Genomic DNA, 24,142 nt, shown 5'->3' on the forward strand with positions numbered 1-24,142 from the left:
GTATTGAGTTATTTGTCATATTTTCTCACTATCTCCTCACATGCCTCTCAAGTCCCTACTCTATGGAGAGGAGAAGAGTTATCTCTGCTCTTATTATCACAGGCCAGTGATGATGGACAGGCTCCATCCCACAGTCTTCATAATACTTAGTAGAGGTGGGAAAAGTAGAATAGGCAAAAAGTTCCATTTTGCAGAGCTGAATTCTTCCTGGTTCTTATTTTATGTGTATTTCTGTTAAAGGACACCTTATTTAATATGTATTGTTGATTCATTAGCATTGAGCACACAGCCCATGGCACTGTAACTTATGCCTTAGCAAAGCTTACCTAACACACGTTCTCTCCTTAAGGCATATTACAGTACTCTTTTGCTTAGAAAATGACAATACTTGCTGACAATACTTCAACAACTTACTCGAGGGCCATTGTAAACAGCAAAATCACCAACAAAAAGCACAAAAATGTGAAAACTGTGGCATTAAATTGACTGAAAAGGACACATTTATTTACAGTATAAGATCTGAAGCAAGAAGGCAGAGCATTTTTTTATTTGACCTCAGCTGATAAAGATGGGTGACTTTTCATATCTGCACATGTCCGTGAATAATCTTGAAATCACTGTGAGTATAAATTTTGGTGTTACAAAAAATTTTACAAAAATTTGAGCAATTAAGATTGGATTTGAGCTCTAAACTTAGATTTGTAAACACCATTGAGAAATAAAGACACACAAACAAATTACTTAAGAAAAGTATATAATTTGACAGTCACCTTTGACATGTATGATCATACTTAGGCAACAAATATTGCAATAATTTCAGGTATTAAGAACTTGAAGCATTCTGCAAAAACCCCGGCTCCCAGAAGTCTTTACCTTTTCAGTAACTTTTAATGGAAAAGAATTCTAGGAATTCACAAGCAAATTGGGGATAACATTTCTTGCTCTCCTGTGTAAGGAAAAATATTATGCAAGACAGCAAAAGAGACACAGATATAAAGAACAGACTTTTGGACTCTGTGGGAGAGGGGTGAGGGTGAGATGATTTGAGAGAATAACATTAAAACATGTTTGTTACCATAGGCAAAATAGATGACCTGTCCAAGTTCCATGCATGAAACAGGTCACTCAAAGTCGTGCACTGGGACAACCCAGAGGGATGGGATGGGGAGGGAAATGGGAGGGAATTTTGGAATGGGGGACACATGTACATCTGTGGCTGATTCATGTCAATGTATGGCAAAAATTGCCACAATATTGCAAAGTAATTAACCTCCAATTAAAATAAATTCATTTTTAAAAAGTAAAAAAAAAAAAAACCCAGTAGTATCAATGTGGGAATTTTCTCCTTATTTTATATTTCTACTCGATAATTGTTAGAAATCAATGTCAATTTAAAAAAAGAAAGCAAAGACAATATTTTTCTCTCTAAATTACAATGAAATAACATAAACTTTAAAAAAGCAAATAAAAAAGAACAAGTGTCTAAGAAGAAATTGCACACAATAATAGTATAAGCCTAGGGTAATTACTGAATAAGGAGACAAAAGTCATGATTTCTGATTGCAGAAATGAACAAAAAGAGGCTTTGTTTGCTAATGATGCGAAAGCTTGGTGTTCAGTACTAAATGTCATAACCTTTATTTCTTTTTTTGTGTTGGTTTCAGTTGGTACAGCATGTCATCTGTAGGAAATGTCAATGAGTTTGACCAAAAATAGGACACTGAAAAATGTTTTCTCTTGAATGTAAATTTTAAAACAGTTAGTCATTTAGAAAACGGAAATTAAGTGCTCCTTGGCAGGACTTTTATTCAGTGAAATTTTCCATACTATCTCTTGGAATGAAATGCTAAATTTTTAAGTTGTTTATGATTATTGCAAAGATGAGTCTGCTTTGAAAAAGAAAGCCCTCAAAACAACAGGTGAAATCAACCTAAGGATTACTTGTCTAACTTTAAAGGTTTTTTATTTATTTGTTGGTTTAATTTTGGCAGCGCTGGGTCTCTGTTGCTTTGTGTGGGCTTTCTCTAGTTGCTGCAAGTGAGCACGACCCTTTGGTGCAGTGCACGGGCTTCTCGCTGCGATGTCTCATCCTGTTGTGGAGTACAGGCTCCAGGCGCAGAAGCTTTAGTAGTTGCAGCACTTGGACTCAGCAGTTGTAGTTCCTGGGCTCTAGAGTGCAGGCTCTAGTTATGTGCAAGAGCTCTGTTGTTCCATGAAATGTGGAATCTTCCCAGGCCAGGGATTAAACTCGTGTCCCCTGCATTGGCATGTAAAGTCTTATCCACTGCACCACCAGGAGGTCCTAGCTGTCTAATCTTGACCAAGTCAATTAGCTTAATCTAAAAATTAATGGATAGAATAGCCATTTTGACAATATTGATTCTTCCAATCCATGAACACGGTATGTTTCTCCATCTGTTTGTGTCCTCTTTGATTTCTTTCATCAGTGTTTTATAGTTTTCTATGTATAGGTCTTTTGTTTCTTTAGGTAGATATACTCCTAAGTATTTTATTCTTTTTGTTGCAATGGTGAATGGTATTGTTTCCTTAATTTCTCTTTCTGTTTTTTCATTGTTAGTGTATAGGAATGCAAGGGATTTCTGTGTGTTAATTTTATATCCTGCAACTTTACTATATTCATTGATTAGCTCTAGTAATTTTCTGGAAGAGTCTTTAGGGTTTTCTATGTAGAGGATCATGTCATCTGCAAAGAGCGAGAGTTTCACTTCTTCTTTTCCTATCTGGATTCCTTTTATGTCTTTTTCTGCTCTGATTGCTGTGGCCAAAACTTCCAACACTATGTTGAATAGTAGTGGTGAGAGTGGGCATCCTTGTCTTGTTCCTGATTTCAGAGGAAATGCTTTCAATTTTTCACCATTGAGGGTGATGCTTGCTGTGGGTTTGTCATATATAGCTTTTATTATGTTGAGGTATGTTCCTTCTATTCCTGCTTTCTGGAGAGTTTTAATCATAAATGAGTGTTGAATTTTGTCAAAGGCTTTCTCTGCATCTATTGAGATAATCATATGGTTTTTATCTTTCAATTTGTTAATGTGGTGTATTACGTTGATTGATTTGCGGATATTAAAGAATCCTTGCATTCCTGGGATAAAGCCCACTTGGTCATGGTGTCAAAATGGCTATTCTACCCAAAGCAATCTATAGATTCAATGCAATCCCTATCAAGCTACCAACGGTATTTTTCACAGAACTAGAACAAATAATTTCACAATTTGTATGGAAATACAAAAAACCTCGAATAGCCAAAGTAATCTTGAGAAAGAAGAAAGGAACTGGAGGAATCAACCTGCCTGACTTCAGACTCTACTACAAAGCCACAGTCATCAAGACAGTATGGTACTGGCACAAAGACAGAAATATAGATCAATGGAACAGAATAGAAAGCCCAGAGATAAATCCACGAACCTATGGACACCTCATCTTTGACAAAGGAGGCAAGGATATACAATGGAAAAAAGACAATCTCTTTAACAAGTGGTGCTGGGAAAACTGGTCAACCACTTGTAAAAGAATGAAACTAGAATACTTTCTAACACCATACACAAAAATAAACTCAAAATGGATTAAAGATCTAAATGTAAGACCAGAAACTATAAAACTCCTAGAGGAGAACATAGGCAAAACACTCTCCGACATAAATCACAGCAAGATCTTCTATGACCCACCTCCCAGAATATTGGAAATAAAAGCAAAAATAAACAAATGGGACCTAATGAAAATTAAAAGCTTTTGCACAACAAAGGAAACTATAAGTAAGGTGAAAAGACAGCCCTCAGATTGGGAGAAAATAATAACAAATGAGGAAACAGACAAAGGATTAATCTCAAAAATATACAAGCAACTCCTGCAGCTCAATTCCAGAAAAATAAACGACCCAATCAAAAAATGGGCCAAAGAACTAAACAGACATTTCTCCAAAGAAGACATACAGATGGCTAACAAACACATGAAAAGATGCTCAACATCACTCATCATCAGAGAAATGCAAATCAAAACCACAATGAGGTACCATTACACGCCAGTCAGGATGGCTGCTATCCAAAAGTCTACAAGCAATAAATGCTGGAGAGGGTGTGGAGAAAAGGGAACCCTCTTACACTGTTGGTGGGAATGCAAACTAGTACAGCCACTATGGAAAACAGTGTGGAGATTTCTTAAAAAACTGGAAATAGAACTGCCATATGACCCAGCAATACCACTTCTAGGCATACACACTGAGGAATCCAGATCTGAAAGAGACACGTGCACCCCAATGTTCATCGCAGCACTGTTTATAATAGCCAGGACATGGAAGCAACCCAGATGCCCATCAACAGATGAATGGATAAGGAAGCTGTGGTACATATACACCATGGAATATTACTCAGCCGTTAAAAAGAATTCATTTGAATCAGTTCTAATGAGATGGATGAAACTGGAGCCCATTATACAGAGTGAAGTAAGCCAGAAAGATAAAGAACATTACAGTATACTAACACATATATACGGAATTTAGATAGATGGTGGCGATAACCCTATATGCAAAACAGAAAAAGAGACACAGAAGTACAGAACAGACTTTTGAACTCTGGGGGAGAACGTGAGGGTGGGATGTTTTGAAAGAACAGCATGTATACTATCTATGGTGAAATGGACCACCAGCCCAGGTGGGATGCATGAGTCAGGTGCTCTTGCCTGGTGCACTGGGAGGACCCTGAGGAGTCGGGTGGGGAGGGAGGTGGGAGGGGGGATCGGGATGGGGAATACGTGTAACTATATGGCTGATTCATGTCAATGTATGACAAAACCCACTGAAATGTTATAAAGTGATTGGCCTCCAACTAATAAAATAATATTAAAAAAAAAAAATAATAAATAAATAAATAAATAAATAAAAATTAATGGAGAAAAGAGTAAATGATAGTGTTTGTTGAGTAATTACAAAGTGCTAGGTGCTATTTCAGTCCCTATTAGATAGGAGCTGTCATCGTTGTCACTTACACATCAAAAAATGAAGGCTCAGAGAGATTAAGTATCTTGTGACCCTATAGCTAGTAGGTGGCCAAGTTGGGATGGAAATTCAGACTATCTGATTCCAAGACCAAAGCACTTTATGTCATTTCCATATAATATGAAGTGTTTCTATGCAAAGAAAAATAAATATGAAAATATTTTTTATTTTTATTTTAAAATTATTTTTTAAAAATTATTGAAGTATAGTTTACAATGCTGTGATTAAATTATACATATTCATATTGTTGCTGTTCAGTCACTAAGTCATATCTGACTCTTTGAGACCCCATGGACTGCAGCATGCCAGGCTTCCCTGCCTTTCACCATCTTCCAGAGTTTGCTCAAACTCATGACCATTGAGTCAGTGTTGCCATCCAACCATCTCATCGTCTATTGCCCGCTTCCCCTACTGCTCTCAATATTTCCTGGCATCAAGGTCTTTTCCAATATTCTTTTTCTTTTTTTTTTTTTTACATCCTCTTCCTTTATAGGTCATTATAAGACATTGAGTATTGTTCCCTGTGCTATGCAGTACACATTTGTTGGCTAATTCATATACAAGTTTTTTTTTTAAATGATGAAGTAATGCAAATTAGGAAACATGATGATAATTATGGGCTGTATTGAATTTGATGTGACCGTGGAGATCCAAAAGATGAATATTGACCAGCCAGGTAAAGTGAGTACATGTGTGTGAGTATGTGATTTCTGACAAAGAAAAGCACTTGTGAAAATATCCTGGGATGGAAAGGAACTGAAAGGGAGCTGTTGTGACTGGATTTTAGTGTGCAAGTCACTACTGTTAGGGACAGTGTTAGATACAAAGAGGCAAAGTGTATCTAAACTATAGATACTTTGCCCATACACTGATTTATTTGTTCCAGTAAAATAGTAATACATAGTGTAGGGACCTCTCTTTGTCATTGGTTAATTGATTAATTTTCATGTTAGAGAAGGACAGGCTCATTGACTCTGGGTGCATGAATGCTGTTACCTTTTTATTTCTAAAGCAAGCAAATAAGAGACTCTGCACACTCTGCAATTTTCAAGTGTTTTGGGCTCAAATCTCCAGTGAAATAAACTGGATGATGCTTGAGTCTCAAAAAATAAATAAATAAAAGGGATTTAATCCATTCAGCGGAAAGTTGGCTGAGTGGTCTCTTTCTGTAACAGGGATCAAACCTGATCCCATCTTGGACCCACTTCTTTAGCCCTAATCTTTGTGATACGTTGTCTGTGCTTGGTCATGCTGGCTCTGCAACTTTTGTAAAACAAATTTGCCTATAGTCTGAAATATAAAAGATAGCCCTTTCTCAAGGCCCTTACCTTTAAATGCATAAGAACAGAGAGCAATATTTGTCTTGTTGGAGGTTTACAGGAACACTGTGACCAGAGTTGCATGTACAGCTGCATGAACAAAGAATCCCAGCACCAAGAGGTTTGCAATAGCCGCCCTCCCTCTTTTTTAATATAAAAGAAGCCTGAATTCTAACTTCAGTAAGATGGTTCTTTGGGACAGTAGTTCACCATCCTATTGGTCTGCTGGTTTTCCAAATAAAGTTGCTATTCCTTGCCCTAACACCTCACCTCTCAATTTATTGGCCTGCCATGCAATGAGCAGTATAAACTTGGACTCAATAACATTTTGAACCTTTCCTCTGTGGTACTTCTATCCTTTGGGTAAGTGGAATTATCCTGGGGACACAAACAAGCATAGGGAAAGAAGTTTAAATTTTGTTCACACTTAAAATACTGTTTCAATTTCATTCAAAAGAAAAATTGGGGCTTCCCTGGTGGTTCGGTGGTAGAGAATTTGCCTGTCAATGTAGGAGACATGGGTTCGGTCCCTGATCTGGGAAGATCCCACAAACCACCAAGCAACAAAGCGCATATACCACAACTATTGAGCCTGTGCTCTAGGGCCTGGGAGCTGCAACTACTGAACCCACATGCTCCAGCTACTGAAGCCTGTGTGCCCTCGAGCCTGTGCTCAGCAACAAGAGAGCAGCCCCTGCTCACCACAACTAGAGAAAAACCAGCACAGCCAATAAATAATATAATAAAGGAAAATAGGCAGGATTCATATGAACAAATCTCACATTTAACAAAAACCAAATTTATTTTATGTTTAATGAGTAATTAGAAATTTAATATTTTGTTAATGAGGGATCTTACAGTTTTAGCCCAGAGGTCATCTTGTTTACCGTTGCTTATCATTGTCAACCCATTTACCATTGTAATGTGAAAGATTATGCTTAAAGCGTCAGAAATGCGTGAAAAGAGCTTGCCTGTGAGCGCGGACAACAGCGCGTGCCTGAGTTCAGAAAGGATTATGTGATAACATTTTTGAAAAGCAAGTCTGTCATTCAAAAAATCAGAGACTTTTTTTCTTTTTTCTTTTGAGTACATGAGCACATATTTTCTCCTAAAATTAGGTCGATTTCCAGCCACAATTTTTTCATCAACATGTTTGTAAACAAGTTTAAAATACTAGAAATTTCCTGATGAGACAAAAATAAAAATTCTGAGTATTTTCTGCATGTGATTTTTGGATTGCTGTTCACTGGTAGTTTTAAGATGTAGTCTTTATAAATTTATGTTTTCAATTGGGAATGTGGCTCAGTAGATAAAAACAGGAAGTTTATACATAACTTTGAAATCAGAAAAATATGCAACTAAGTAAAGGATCATCTGAGTTATGGAGAGCCGTGGCAGGCAAAGAATGTTGTCATAGTGAGCTTCCCAAAGTGAACTTGAAAACTGTGCTTCTCTATCCTTAACTGATAAATTGATAGTGAGAAGCAAAAGTCAGTATAAAGGTATAAACATAGACCTTTAGACATAAGGTAGACATAGACCTAAATATATATATAGACATATATTAGATGTCTATATATAGACAGCATATTAAAAAACAGAGACATTACTTTGCCAACAAAGGTCAATCTAGTCAAAGCTATGGTTTTTCCAGTAGTCATGTATGGATGGGAGAGTTGGACTATAACGAGAGCTGAGGGCCGAAGAATTGATGCCTTTGAACTGTGGTGTTGGAGAAGACTCTTGAGAGTCCCTTGGACTGCAAGGAGATCCAACCAGTCCATCCTAAAGGAGATCAGCCCTGAGTGTTCATTGGAAGGACTGATACTGAAGCTGAAACTCCAACACTTTGACCACCTGATGCAAAGAGCTGACTCATTTGAAAAGACCCTGATGCTGGGAAAGATAGAAGGCGGGAGGAGGAGAGGATTACAGAGGATGAGATGGATGGCATCACTGACTCGATGGATATGAGTTTGAGTAGATTCCAGGAGTTGGTGATGGACAGGGAGGCCTGGCATGCTGCAGTCCATGGGGGTCACAAAGAGTTGGACATGACTGAGTGACTGAACTGAACTGAAAGGTACAAAACATATGCAAATGTTTATGTGTTTGTTTATTTTTTGCTAGTGTAGATACACAAATATATCTTAATTTTAGTGACCTGTTTGTTGATTCTTTTTGATGTTTCAGTGTCTGTCTGTTCTTGTGCCAATACTACATATTTTTAGTTATTTTAAGTTTAAAATAAGTCTTGATATCTGTTTGTGTAAATTTTCTAACTTTGTTCATCATCAAGGTTGCTTTGACTGTCCTTAACTCTTTAAATTTACATATCAATTTTGGAAATAGCCAGTTAATGGAAACATTTCTAGGATTTTTCAGTTGGTTTTCATTGAATCACTGTTACTCTGAGGATAACTGATACCTTTATAACATTGTTTAAAAACCTATAAACATGGCCTACCTTTATTTAGGCAGAAATAGATTCATTGGAACCCAACCATGTCCTCTTGTCTTCACCTCTTAGTGCACGTCATCAGCTCAACTTCTAAATTACAACACTTACTTTGTGTGTGTGTGTGTGTGTCTGTGTTGTTGTGCTTGAAAGCATTCTCAGTTCCCTGGAGACTCTGCTGCTTGTAATAGCAAACCAGAGTTCAAAATGGGGAATACGTGTAACTCTATGGCTGATTCATGTCAATGTATGACAAAACCCACTGAAATGTTGTGAAGTAATTAGCCTTCAACTAATAAAAAAAATTAAAAAAAAAAAATAGCAAACCAGAATTTCCGAGGGATTAACTCTGTTGGGAGAACTCAATCAATGACTGATGAGAATTGTTGAATAGTGCAGTTCCTTTGCTAATCAATTAGATATCTCTGAAGTTTGTATTTTACACCCATTCTCCAAGTTTCCCCATGGGATTAAACTTCATTTATCCAGAGTAGCAAGTTTACTTTCCCTTTTATTCACCAAAACAGTATTTACGTTGGTTGCTTTCTAGGAGGAGACAATGGCAATCTTGAAATAATAATAAAATCCCCTCAGTAATGATATATTACCTTTCTCATGTATGGATAGATTTATTTTGTTCATATTTTGATTATTTGAGTAAGCAGGTATGATTATGAGGATGACCAATAATTTTCCATTGTTATAATGTCCTTGTTATGGTTTGAAATTAGAGTTACCTGGTCTCATAAGTGAGTCAGGAAATATTTTCTCTTTTTCTAATATCTAATTTCAAAGAGTAATTTCAATCCTGTGTAAGATTAGTGATTTTCCCCCAACATGTTTAGAATTTACTAGTACAGAATCCTGTGTCTAGAGTTTTCTTTGTGTGAAGATATTTAATTTCTTTGATGCATGACTATTAAGTTTTTCAGTTTTGCCTGTCTGTTTTTATTGGTTATGCTTTTCTCAGTTTTTATTGGGAATGTTTTTCTCAGAATTTGTCAATTTCATGAAAATATCTTCTTTAGTATTGATAAGATCTTAAAGTTGCATGCCTTTTCCTTGTTGGAGTAGGTGATTTATACATAATCACTTTCAGTAGGGATTACTAGAATTTCTTTTGTTCAACCAAATTTAGCTTTGTTTATTCTTTTTGCTGTACATTTGTTTTTCATTTCATTAATTAGGCTCTCCTTTTTTCTTATCATTTTATCCCTTCTACTTTCTGTGTTTAATTTGTTGCTTTAAAATTTTTCTAAACACAAAAATATTTATACCATTAACTCCCACTGAATCTTTTCTTTTTTCTAATATTTGCATTTAAGACTACATCTCTCTTTTAGTATTGCTTTGCCTACTTTTCACAAGGTTTAATATATTGTATTTTCATTATCCTTAAAAATTCATTATCCTAAAAAATATTTTCTATTTTAAACTTTCTGTATTTTTTCTGATCTCTGGATCTGTGCATGTATAATAGGTTTCTTCAGTCGTGTCCAACTCAGCAACCCTATGAACTGTAACCCTCTAGGCTCCTCTGTCCATGGGGTTTTCCAGGCAAGAATACTGGAGTGAGTTGCCATGCCCTCCTCCAAAGGATCTTCCCAACCCAGGGATTGAACCCTTGTCCCTTACATCTCCAGCATTGGTGGATGGGTACTTAACCACTAGCACCACTGGGAAGTCCCTATGGGTCAATAAAACCTTAGTATTAAATTTCTTAATATTTTGGGACTTAGAAATAATTTAAACATTGATTCCTAGCTTGGAATCCTTATAATAAAAATCAAATTCTTAATGATTTTAATATTTTTAATACTGTGGAGGTTTCATTGTGCCCAACATATGATAAGTTTTGAAAAATATTCACATACACTTTGGTAGAGTATGTATTCTGTGATTGTTAGGTTCAATGGCAACTTGGCCAGGTTGGTAGTCATGGTGTTTAAATCCACTGTTTATATTGTTTGATTGCCTGTTCTATCAGTTACTGAGAGAGGTACATTAAAATTTTGCACTATGATGATATGCTTTTCTATTTAACCCTTTAACTCACCTGATGTATTTAGAATCTGTATTATGAGATGCATATATATGTAGAATTTGTTTTACTTCCAACTGATCCTTCTATCATTATTAAACATCCCACTTTGTTTATTTTACTTCTTGCCTTCATGTCCTCTTCACATACATCTGTATTTTTTAGCTTTACAAGTTTTCTTTAGTTTGTTGTCTTGCGTACTTGTTACTTTTTAAATCTGAAAATATTTTACTTGTTACTTTTTAAATCTGCAAATATTTAGCTTTTAAAAATTGAACCATATTTCTTATAATTGAATTTAATCTTAATACAATGCAATTCAATTATAGGTTTATTTGTATTGAAGTCTACTATTTCACTCTTTGTTCTCTGACTTGTTTTATATTCTCTTTTTGTTCTCCTTTCTTACATTCTGGGGATGTATTAAATACTTCTATTATTCTATTTTTCCTTGGAGTTCACTTCTTAGCTGAAATTTTAGATTTTTATTGATGATCAACCTAAAATTGCAATCTACATTTTACTTCATCAACATCTAATATAAATACTTTTGCCAATTCCTGAACACTGAGTGGAGCTTAGAACATTTTAATTCTATTAGCATACTCATCTTTTATACTTCTTTGTTGTCTGTTATAATTATGTGTATATATTAAGCCCCTCATTGTTTTATACAATCAAGATCATTTTATATTTGCTCACATATTTGTTTTCTGCTGTTCTTTACATATATACTTGTGCTTCTATCCAGAATTATTTTATTCTCTCTAAAGAATTCCCTTTACTAATTATTTTTTGGACAGATCTTCTTGATTAATTCTTTTCATTTTTGTTACCTGCAATGTCATTTTGAAAGAGTATTTTTGCTTTATATAGTATTGGTTGGCAGTAATTTTCTTTTCTTTCTTTATTTTTAAGGCTAATTGTATTCTGGCTACTATATCTCTCTTGAAAATTCACTGACAAAGAGATATCACCTCATACAAGTCTGAATGGCTAATAGCAAACTAACACAAATGACAAATTTTGGTGAGGCTGTGGACAAAAGCAATCTCTTGCACATGGTTGGTTGGGATGTAAATTAGGGCAACACTGGAAAAGAGTCTTGAAGTTTCTCAAAAAACTAAAAATATAGCTATTATATGACACAGAAATTCCATTCCTAGATATATGCCCCCCCAAAAGCCTCTACAACATTAATTTGAAAAGATACATGCACCTCAATGTTCATAGCAGAATTATTTACAATTGCCAAGATAGGGAAGCAACCTGTGTCCACCATGGAACAGATGAATGGATAAAGAAGGTGTGGTACACACACACACACACAGTGATGCTGCTTAACCATAAAAAAGAATGAGTTCTTTGCCGTTTGCAACAACATGGATAGGGGTATAATGTTTAGTGAAATAAGTCAGAAAGAGAAAATAAGTACTATATGATATCATATATGTGGAATCTAAAAAATACAACATGATAGTGAATATAACAACAATAAAAAGCAGACACATATATAGAGAACAAACTAGTGGTGACCAGGAGTAATGGGATAAGAGAGGGGCAACATAAGTGTAGAGGATTAAGAAGCACAATTATTATGCATAATCTACAAGGATATATTGTACAACATGCAGAATAGAGCCAATAACTATGTTGTGTGTAAGGTCACTTCAGCCAACTCCCTCTTTGCAGTCCTATGGACTGTAGCCCTCTAGGCTCCTCTGTCCATGCGATTCTCCAGGCAAAAATACTGGAGTGTGTTACCATGCCCTCCTCCAAGGGATTTTCTCTAATCTAGGGCTCAAACCCACATCTCTTATGTCTCCTTCATTGACAAGAAGGTTTTTTTTTTTTTTTTAACCACTAGTGCCACTTGGAAAGCCCCATAATAACTATAAATGGCATATAACCTTTAATAATTATGACTCACTATATTGTACACTGTAACATAATATTATACATCAACTGTACTTCAACTAAATATTTTTAAAAAGTAGAATCAAAAGCAAAGAAAAGAAAATACACTGAGATTCATATTGTTGCTCCTTTGAAAGTTATGTGTGTTTCATTCTCTGGCTGACTAACATATGTCCTATTTCTCTTTGAATTTCAGCAAAGTTGATATTTTTGTCTCGATGTAGTTTTCTTTGCTACACATCTTAAATCTGTGGCTTTTGGAAAATTATCAGTCATTATCTTTTAAAATATTGTTTCTGCTCATTTTTTTCTATGTCTTCTCCTGTAGCACCATTTATAGATCTGTTAAAACTATTGATTATATTCCTTCTCAATAATTATGGTATTTTCTCTGTTTTCTATCCTTTAATCTATCTTTGCTTTAGTCTGGATATTTCTTATTGGTCTTTATTCCATTCAGTGTTCTATTTTTCTCTATGGTAAGGCCTACTCTCCTGTTAAAACGATATATGGAGTCTTAGTTTCAGTTGTTTAATTTTTTAACTCTAGCATTTGTGGTTGATATATACACTTATTTTTAAATTTTTAAATATCATATTGTTGTTAAGCCTCTAAGTCACATTGAACTCTGAGACCCCATGGACTGTAGCATGTCAGGCTCATCTATTCTCCATTGTTTCCTGGCGTTTGCTCAAATTCATGTCCATTGAGTTGATGATGCTATCTAACCATCTCATTCTCTGTTGTCCCCTTCTCCTTTAGCCTTCAGTCTTTCTAGCATCAGTGTCTTTTCCAATGAGTTGGCTCTTCATATCAGGTGGAAAAAGTACTGGAGCTTCAGCTTAATTTTTAAATATATTTAAATACATATTTAACATATTATAAAAATGCATACCACATATATTAATATAACTATATGCATGCATGCTAAGTCACTTAAATCCTGTCCAACTCTTTGTGAACCTATGGAGTGTAGCTTGCTGGGCTCTTCAGTTCATGGGATTCTTCAGGCAAGAATACTGGAGTGGGTGCCACGCCCTCCTCCAGGGGATCTTCCTGACCCAGAGATTGAACCCATGTCTCTAATGTCTCCTGCATTGGCAAGTGCATTCTTTACCACTAAATCCACCTGGGAAGCCTCAATAGAACTTTATGTGTGATATCAGTTCAGTTCAGTTGCTCAGTCCAACTCTTTATGACCCCATGAATCACAGCAGGCCAGGCCTCCCTGTCCATGATCAACACCGGAGTTTACCCAAATTCATGTCCATTGAGTCAGTGATGCCATTCAACCATCTCATCCTCTGTCGTCCCCTTCTCCTCCTGCCCTCAATCTTTCCCAACATCAGGGTCTTTTCAAATGAGTCAGCTCTTCGCATCAGGTGGCCAAAGTATTGGAATTTCAGCTTCAGCATCAGTCCTTCCAATGAACACCCAGGACCGATCTCCTTTAGGATGGACTGGTTGGATCTCCTTGCAGTCCAAGGGACTCTCAAGAGTCTTCTCCAACACCACAGTTCAAAAGCATAAATCCTTCAGCCCTCAGCTTTCTTTATAGTCCAACTCTCACATCCATATATGACCACTGGAAAAACTATAGCCTTGACTAGATGGACCTTTATTGACAAAGCAATGTCTCTGCTTTTTAATATGCTGTCTAGGTTGGTCATAACTTTCCTTTCAAGGAGTAAGCATCTTTTACTTTCACGGCTGCAATCACCATCTGCAGTGATTTTGGAGCCCAGAAAAATAAACTCAGTCACTGTTTCCACTGTTTTCCCATCTATTTGCCATGAAGTGATGGGACCGGATGCCATGACCTTAGTTTTCTGAATGCTGAGCTTTAAGCTAACTTTTTCACTCTCTTCTTTCACTTTCATCAAGAGGCCCTTTAGTTCTTCACTTTCTGCCATAAAGGTGATGTCATCTTCATATCTGAAGTTTTTATTTCTCCTGGCAATCTTGATTCCAGCTTGTGCTTCATCCAGTCCAGCATTTCTCATTATTTACTCTTCATATAAGTTAAATAAGCAGGTTGACAATACATAGCCTTGACATACTCCTTTTCCTATTTGCAACCAGTCTGTTCCATGTCCAGTTCTAGCTGTTGCTTCCTGACCTGCATATTGGTTTCTCAGGAGGTAGGTCAGGTGACTTGGTATTCCCATCTCTTTCAGATTTTTCCACAGTTTATTGTGATCCACACAGTCAAAAGCTTTGTCATAGACAATAAAGCAGAAATAGATGTGTGATATATATTTATTTATTTGGTTATTTGGTCATACTACATGATGTTCAAAGTAATGTTTTCATTTAATGCCAAGTAAGATGATTAAAAGTATAGAAATTACTTAAATGCATATTACAGTATTGGGGTAAAAAAAACTATCTCTCTTTGCTGTTTTTCCTCCTTCTGCCCACTTTCCTGGGTGTTGGGGGTATATGGTGCCAATTTATTTACAACATTCTCATTTTTATGCCAATAAAAGATTTTGAAATTTTAAAAAATAAAAGTATAGAAATTATTTATAGTTTTAGATTAGCATTCCCCCAGTTAGTGGTCCCCCAAACTTTTTGGCAGCTTCCCTGATAGCTCAGTTGGTAAAGAATCCACCTGCAATTCAGGAGACCGTGGTTCAATTCCTGGGTCAGGAAGATCCACTGGAGAATGAATAGATTACCGACTTCAGTCTTCTTGGGCTTCCCTTGTTGCTCAGCTGGTAAAGAATCCTCCTGTAATGTGGGAGACCTGGGTTCAATCCCTGGGATGGGAAGTTCCCCTGGAGCAGGGAAAGGTTACCCAGTCCAGTATTCTGGCCTGGAGAATTCCACAGACTCTGTAGTTCTTGGGGTCACAAAAGAGTCAGAAATGACCAAGCGACTTTCACGATCTTTTTGGCACCAGGGACCAGTTTTATAGGACTGTTTTCCATGAACTGGGGAGTGGGGGATGATTCAAACTCGTTACATTTATTGTGCACTTTATTTCTAACCTAATGCCACCTCCGATCTGACAAGGGCTGCCATCTGTGACCTGGAAGTTGGAGATCTCTGCTCTAGATGATGCTAATTTCTCCAGAGTCATTTAATTTTTTTCTTTTTTTAAAATTTTGGACAGAAAAAAAATTTTTTTAATTGAGATACACAGTAAGGAAAATCTATTAAGATTTATAGCCAGAGAACTAGAACTTGAAGAAAGGAATGGAGTAAGAAAGAAGACAGAAGAATAAATTTGGGTTCAGTTACTACATGATGTTCTTCAATTCTTCTAAGTATGGAACCGAAGATAAAAACAAAAAGAAAGAAACTTCCTTTCCAACGTCTTTGGGGTTACACATATTTTTCACAATTTAGCTCAGAAACTCAATGATGGCAGCCACATAGAGATGAAATTGCAAATTCTTGATCTTAGAGATTGTCCTCTTTTGGCATATTCAGAGTGTATCTTGTGACTGAACTTGACTTTTTCTATTGCAATGCTGAAAATGAAATGAACATAGTGAAACACTTCATCTACATTTCACAAAGTTAAGTTGCTGAAAAATAAGTTCTAGCACAATAATTTAAGGGTAAGGGATGACTTTCAGTGATTTGAAAGTATAGTTGGCCAAAGGCTTTAATTGTTTAAAAAGCCAAATTTTTATCAGAAATTTCAAAGTTGACTCTCTTCATGGTCCAAATGTCATGGCTAATTCCTTAGCTGTGTTTCTTTCTGGTTTGGCTACCTGGCAAATGAACAATGTTTCAAGGAAAAAGAATCAGCATTTGTCTCTTCCTGTAGCAGTTTTTCCCCATCATCTCCCACCCATTGAGTTCAATGACTTTAAGATATTTTTGAATGAAAGAAAAAGAGACTATCCTTGAGGGCCAGACAGAGGAAGCATCCTTTTGCCGAGTCATTTACTTTGAAACTGACAGGAAGTTAAGTAGAGGAAGGTCATTTTAAACCAGCCTGATATTGAAAAACTTTTAAGATAAATCTTAGTTTTTTTTAATTTTTATTTTTTAATAAAAAGCTTACTTTTTCAACTTTCTCCTGAGTTATAGTTCTTTAGTACCTGATGGAATTCTGAAGAAAAAATACCTGAACATAAATAAAAATTCTGAAAATAAATGTCTTTATTTAGACTTTTGAGAACTAAGATTTTTTTTTTTTAATTTTAGATTGTACTTGTTTTACTTTTACCCTCGAGAATATTACTTGTGGCCAACAATATCTTTCAAAGCTTGATGCAGAAACATCTCCTTAGGAAGCCATGAACTTGAATTTTGGTCGTTGTATTCCTGTTAAACCATCTGAAGCTCTCAGGATCTTTGGTCCTTATATTCCTATTAAACTACTTGAAATTCTCAGAATAGGTGTCTATTTATGAATCAGCAAAAATTTTGAGGAGAAAAATAGCACTGAATTTTGGGATCACTTCTCTACGTTCCTTCTTTCCAGGATCTTGCTGCTCAAGTTCTTACTGTCTTGATTGTTCTCTAACATTGTCAAACATACTTTAAAAAACGTTTTATGTAGTTTTCTAGGCATTCTCAAGTGGAGGTTTGATTTGTTAGAAGCAATTCTGCATTCCAGAAGCAGAGGTAGGCGGCTTTTTATTTAAACTGATATTATCTACATTTGTTTCTTTATTTGCTCCTATGGTATACCTTACTTTTCTTTGAAAATGTCTTTCTCTCTCAAAGACAAAAGGAGAAATCTGAAAGCAGCCAGAGTGATGGTACATATTATATAAAGAGAAATGAGACCAACAAATTTTTGGAACAATAAAAATAGATCAAAAGATGGTTCACTAGTGTTCCAGTTACTATGGTTACATAACCAATTACCATAAAACTTAGTGTCTTAAAACAACCTTTTTATTGTGCTCACAGAATCTGTGAGCCAGGAATTGGGACAGGGCATGGAGCCAAGGGCTTGTTTCTGTTCCAAATGTCTGAATTCTCGTCTAGGACAAGACAGCTGGGGTTACTCAGCAGCTGGGGAATGGAGACATTTAGGAGTCTTCACTCATGTGTGTCTTGGCTGATTCTGGTTGTTAACAGGGATCATACCAGAGTATGTGGTCTCTCCTATACTTCCCCAAGTGGCCTCAGGATAGTGAGACCAAAATGGCCACTCAGAACTCAGAAGAAGTATCTATGAAAAAGGTGAAATTTGCATAAACATTTTTGAATTTACATGGAAGTTATATAGTCACATTTTGCTAGAGTCTACTGGTTACAAGAGAGTCACAAAACTGCCAGATTTGGCAGTAGGATGACATAGATTCCCACTCTCAATGTGGAAAAGTTCAACGTCATACTGTAGAAGACTTACAGGTGGGAGACATTCTTGTGTAAAGCTTTGAAAGATATTGTTGACTGCAAGTAATATTTCCACAGGGTAAAAGTAAAACACATACAATTTAAAATTTAAAATTAAAATGAAATAAAACCCTTAATTCTCAAAAATCAAAATGAAGACATTTTTATTCAAGCAAAATATATTGTCACCCTGCTTATTGAACTTAAATGCAGAGTACATCATGCAAAATGCCAGGCTGGATGACTCACAAGCTCGAATCAAGATTACCAGAAGAAATGCCAACAACTTCAGATATGCAGATGGTACCAGTTTAATGGCAGAAAGTGAAGAAGAATTAAGGAGCCTCTCAAGTAGGGTGAAAAAGGAGAACAAAAAAACTGGCTTAAAATTCAACATTCAAAACAGAACTAGAACAAATAATTTCACAATTTGTATGGAAATACAAAAAACCTCGAATAGCCAAAGTAATCTTGAGAAAGAAGAATGGAACTGGAGGAATCAACCTGCCTGACTTCAGACTCTACTACAAAGCCACAGTCATCAAGACAGTATGGTACTGGCACAAAGACAGAAATATAGATCAATGGAACAGAATAGAAAGCCCAGAGATAAATCCACGAACCTATGGACACCTCATCTTTGACAAAGGAGGCAAGGATATACAATGGAAAAAAGACAATCTCTTTAACAAATGGTGCTGGGAAAACTGGTCAACCACTTGTAAAAGAATGAAACTAGAACACTTCCTAACACCATACACAAAAATAAACTCAAAATGGATTAAAGATCTAAATGTAAGACCAGAAACTATAAAACTCCTAGAGGAGAACATAGGCAAAACACTCTCCGACATAAATCACAGCAAGATCTTCTATGACCCACCTCCCAGAATATTGGAAATAAAAGCAAAACTAAACAAATGGGACCTAATGAAAATTAAAAGCTTTTGCACAACAAAGGAAACTATAAGTAAGGTGAAAAGACAGCCCTCAGATTGGGAGAAAATAATAACAAATGAGGAAACAGACAAAGGATTAATCTCAAAAATATACAAGCAACTCCTGAAGCTCAATTCCAGAAAAATAAAAGACCCAATCAAAAAATGGGCCAAAGAACTAAACAGACATTTCTCCAAAGAAGACATACAGATGGCTAACAAACACATGAAAAGATGCTCAACATCACTCATCATCAGAGAAATGCAAATCAAAACCACAATGAGGTACCATTACACGCCAGTCAGGATGGCTGCTATCCAAAAGTCTACAAGCAATAAATGCTGGAGAGGGTGTGGAGAAAAGGGAACCCTCTTACACTGTTGGTGGGAATGCAAACTAGTACAGCCACTATGGAAAACAGTGTGGAGATTTCTTAAAAAACTGGAAATAGAACTGCCATATGACCCAGCAATACCACTTCTAGGCATACACACTGAGGAATCCAGATCTGAAAGAGACACGTGCACCCCAATGTTCATCGCAGCACTGTTTATAATAGCCAGGACATGGAAGCAACCTAGATGCCCATCAGCAGATGAATGGATAAGGAAGCTGTGGTACATATACACCATGGAATATTACTCAGCTGTTAAAAAGAATTCATTTGAATCAGTTCTAATGAGATGGATAAAACTGGAGCCCATTATACAGAGTGAAGTAAGCCAGAAAGATAAAGAACAATACAGTGTACTAACACATATATACGGAATTTAGATAGATGGTAGCAATAACCCTATATGCAAAACAGAAAAAGAGACACAGAAGTACAGAACAGACTTTTGAACTCTGGGGGAGAACGTGAGGGTGGGATGTTTTGAAAGAACAGCATGTATATTATCTATGGTGAGACAGACCACCAGCCCAGGTGGGATGCATGAGTCAAGTGCTCGGGCCTGGTGCTCTGGGAGGACCCTGAGGAGTCGTGTGGAGAGGGAGGTGGGAGGTGGGATCGGGATGGGGAATACGTGTAACTATATGGCTGATTCATGTCAATGTATGACAAAACCCACTGAAATGTTGTGAAGTGATTGGCCTCCAACTAATAAAATAATATTTAAAAAATAAAAAAATAAAAAATAAAAAAAATAGAAAAACAAAAAACTAACATCATGGCATCTGATCCCAACACTTCATGGCAAATAGAAAGGGGAAAGTGAAAACAACGACAGACTTTATTTTCTTGGGCTCCAAAATCACTGTGGATGGTGATTGCAGCCATGAAATTGAAAGACTCTTGCTCCTTGGAAGGAAAGCTATGATAAATCTAGACAAGATATTAAAAAGTCGAGATATCTCTTTGTCGACAAAAGTCCATATAGTCAAAGTTATGTTTTTCCTGTAATTAAATATGGAAGTGAGTGTTGGACCATCAAGAAGACTGAATGTCAAAGAATGGATGCTTTTTACTTGTGGTGCTGGAGAAGATTTGTGAGTCTCTTGGACAGAAAGGAGATCAAACCAGTCAATCCTGAAGGAAATCAATCCTGAATATCCACTGGAAGAACTGATGCTGAAGCGCCAATGCTTTGGCCACCTGAAGTGAAGAGCAAACTCGTTGGAAAATACCCTGATACTGCGAAAAATTGAAGACAAAAGGAGAAGGGGGGAACAGAGTCTGAGATGTTTAGATAGCATTGCCAACTCAGAGGACATGAACTCATTCAAACTCTGGGAGACAGTGGAAGACAGAGGAGCCTAGCATGCTGAGGTTCATGGGGTTGCAAAAATTCAGACATGACTTAGTGACTGAATGACAATATCTGATAGAATAATGCTGTCACCCCAACCATGATGTCCACATCCTTATCCTTGGATCCTGTAAAACTCCAGCTTATGTGGCAAATGGGGATGAAGTATGCAGGTGAAATTAAGGCTGCTATTTGGCTGACTTTATGATAGGGAAATCATTTTGGATTTCTGGGCAGGCTCAGTGTAATCACACGAGTCTTCAAAGGAGGAAGAAGGGCAAATGAAGAGGGCAGAGCTCTATGGTGTGAGGACTAGACCCATCGATGTGTCTTGGAAGATGAAGGAAGTGACTGTGAACCAAGGATGTAGGCCATCTCTAAGAACTGAAAAGGGAAAAGGGAGGATTCTCTCCCAAGAACCTCCAAGAAGAATTCATCCTGGCTGGGACATTGATCTTAGCTTAGTAAGACCCATGTCAGATTTCTGATCTCCAGAACAGTAAATAATAAATGTGTGTTGTTTCAGCCACTACATTTGTGGTAGCTTATGATGATATTGATGGTGGTGGTTTAGTTGTTAAATCATGTCTGAATCTTGTGACCCCGTGGCCTGTGGCCTGCCAGTCTCCTCTGTCCATGGGATTCTCCAGGCAAGAATACTGGAGTGGGTGGTTGCTGTTTCCTTCTCCAGAGGATCTTCCCAACCCAGGAACCGAACCCAGGTATCCTGCATTGCAAGCAGATTTTTTACCAACAGAGCTATGAGGGAAGTCCAGTATGATGATAGTGGTAGAAATTAATTCATGTTTTGTTTCATTAAATAAGGTGGAAATACAAAGCCTGTGAGGTGGGCCGGTGGTATCTGTACTTTTATATATATTCATATAATCCATATTTTAAAATCCAATAAAATATTGCAATACATATACTATGTTTTGCATACATATAATATAAATGTAAGATATGCATTAATGCAGTTGATAGCTAATGGAATGTAATAGGCATACATGTAATAAATTTTGGCTTAGTCTTCATGCAGTGTTGATTTGAAGAAACAGCATTTAGCAAGGAAAAATATACATACATATATACTTAAATATATCCATATATTTATCATCTATATTTTTATTTAATTTTTACAAATGTTTAAAGTTGGAAGGGTGTATGCATGTGTTGGGAGTCTGCGGGAGCACTTTCTGGATACGCAAACAGTTTAAAATTCCTCTTTCTCTGTCACTGTCTGACTCACAATCCGTTATAGTAGCCCCTTCCCAACACCTTTCTCTCACATATACTTAATTCTCAGCCAGGAAGTTCTCCTTTCAGCTATCCTGCATGGGTGCGCATTCTTCCCATTCTCACCCTCCCCTTTTCTTCAATCTTGATTATTTCTTCTCTTGGTCATTTCTGTTACTAATTCCCCAGTATTGCCAGCTATGCATCTTAAAATTAAATACACTCCTGGAATTCTTAAATTAGAAAAGAAAGAAACTGAGAGATGATCCTGTTCTTTGGTGGGTATTTTAGTCAGCTAGGGTTGTGAGAACAAATACATCTATGTGCGTGATAACCCTATATGCAAGACAGAAAAAGAGACACAGATATATAGAACAGATTTTTGAACTCTATGGGAGAAGGCGAGGGTGGGATGAAATGAGAGAACAGCATAGAAACATGTATATTATCAAGTGTGAAACAGATCACCAGTCCAGGTTGGATGCATGAGACAAGTGCTCAGGGCTGGTGCACTGGGATGACCCAGAGGGATGGGATGGGGAGGGACGTGGGAGGGGCGTTCAGGATGGGGAACACATGTAAATCCATGGCTGATTCATGTCAATGTATGGCAAAAACCACTACAATATTGTAAAGTAATTAGCCTCCACCTAATAAAAATAATTGGGGGGAGGGAAGAAATGTATTGTCTTTCAGTGTTGGAGGCTAGTAGTCTGAGATAAGGTGACCGCAGGAACAGCTACTTCTGATGGTGAAGAAGAATCTGTTCCATGAGTTTTGCCTACTTTTGAGTCAGAAGAACTGACTCATTGGAAAAGACCCTGATGCTGGGAAAGATTGAGAGCAGGAGGAGAAGCAGACAACAGAGGATGAGATGGTTGGATGGAATCACCAACTTGATGGACATGAGTTTGAGCAAGCTCCAGGAGTTGGTGATGGACAGGGAAGCCTGGCGTGCTGCAGTCCATAGGGTCACAAAGAGTGGGACACAACTAAGCGACTGAACTGAACTGAACTGAACTGGGTGATTTGCTGGCAATCTTTGGCATTCCTTGACTTATAGAGTGATTGAACATGAAAGTGAAAGACACCCCTCTGTCCATGGGATTTCCAGGCAAGAATACTGGAGTGGGTGGCCATCCCTTCATCAGAGGATCTTCCTGACCCAGGGGTCAAACCCAAGTCTCCTACTTTTAAGGTGGATTCCTCACCATCTGAGTCATCAGGGAAGCGCTGGCTTAAGGAAGCATCACTAATTTCTTCCTTTATTTCTAAGTGGTGTTCTCCCTGTGTGCATGTCTGTGTTCAAATTTTCCTTCTTATAATGGACCAGACATATTGGATTAGGGGTTCATCTTTCTCCATTATGAACTCATCTTAATGAATCACACCTGTAACTACTCTATATTTTCAAATTGGATTACCTTCAGAGGTATTGGAAGTTAGGACCTCAATATACAAATCTGTTTTTGAAAAGGACAGAGTTCAACCTGTAATAGTAATTGAGAAATGAGGAAACTGTGGAAATAACTCTTTGCCATTGCTTTTCTAACTTAATTTTTAAACTTATTATTTAGTAGATATTTTTCCAGGGACAAATGCTTATCAAAATTACTTTAAAATATTTCATTGTATGTCATTATATATTTGTAAGGAAAATGAAATTAGTGTTGAACAATGATAGTTCTTTGTCTGGAAATTTGTGTGGTGACAGTGATGGATGAAAGACAGTACTTTCAGTCACCTCTTATCACTGGATAAAACCTTTTGACAAGAATTTTCTCTGTGATAATAAAGAGATTCTCAGTAAATCAGGGGATCTTTCAGAGCACTGTATGATAAGTGATTTGACCTCTCATTAAGAAGGTGTACTAACTAAAATTTTTATTAAATCCTTAAGAAAAAGGTACTATCTTGTCCCATTAGCACCAATTTCTCTGGCAGATTTTTTTTTTTTTTTTTTTTGGTAGGAAGGGTGTATTTGCTGTTCCAGTTGAAGAGAAATCAGACTGGAGTGTGTTTTCTCTTTTATTCTATATTATTCATAGACCTTTAAGTAATTTTCTTAAAACAAAACTACAAACATCAGTTTCCTCATATAAAATGTTATGCCATTAATTATTTTTATTCTGAATTCTTTTTTTTTTTTTTATTCTGAATTCT

The 24,142-nt window shown here is 36.6% G+C and overlaps 1 long non-coding RNA gene across 1 annotated transcript in view; it reads right to left on the reverse strand.

Moving 5' to 3' along the window:
- Positions 1 to 625: 625 nt before the first annotated feature.
- LOC136150741 (uncharacterized) overlaps positions 626 to 24,142 on the reverse strand; it is an 85,996-nt gene continuing 62,479 nt past the window's right edge. Inside the window, exons 2-3 of the long non-coding RNA XR_010659919.1 lie at positions 1,119 to 2,339; positions 626 to 941 (exon numbers count right to left, since the gene is read on the reverse strand). This is a non-coding gene — a long non-coding RNA (uncharacterized lncRNA). The remainder of the gene's footprint in view (positions 942 to 1,118; positions 2,340 to 24,142) is intronic.

Source organism: Muntiacus reevesi, chromosome 19, assembly GCF_963930625.1.
Source record: "Muntiacus reevesi chromosome 19, mMunRee1.1, whole genome shotgun sequence".
NCBI lineage: Eukaryota > Metazoa > Chordata > Mammalia > Artiodactyla > Cervidae > Muntiacus > Muntiacus reevesi.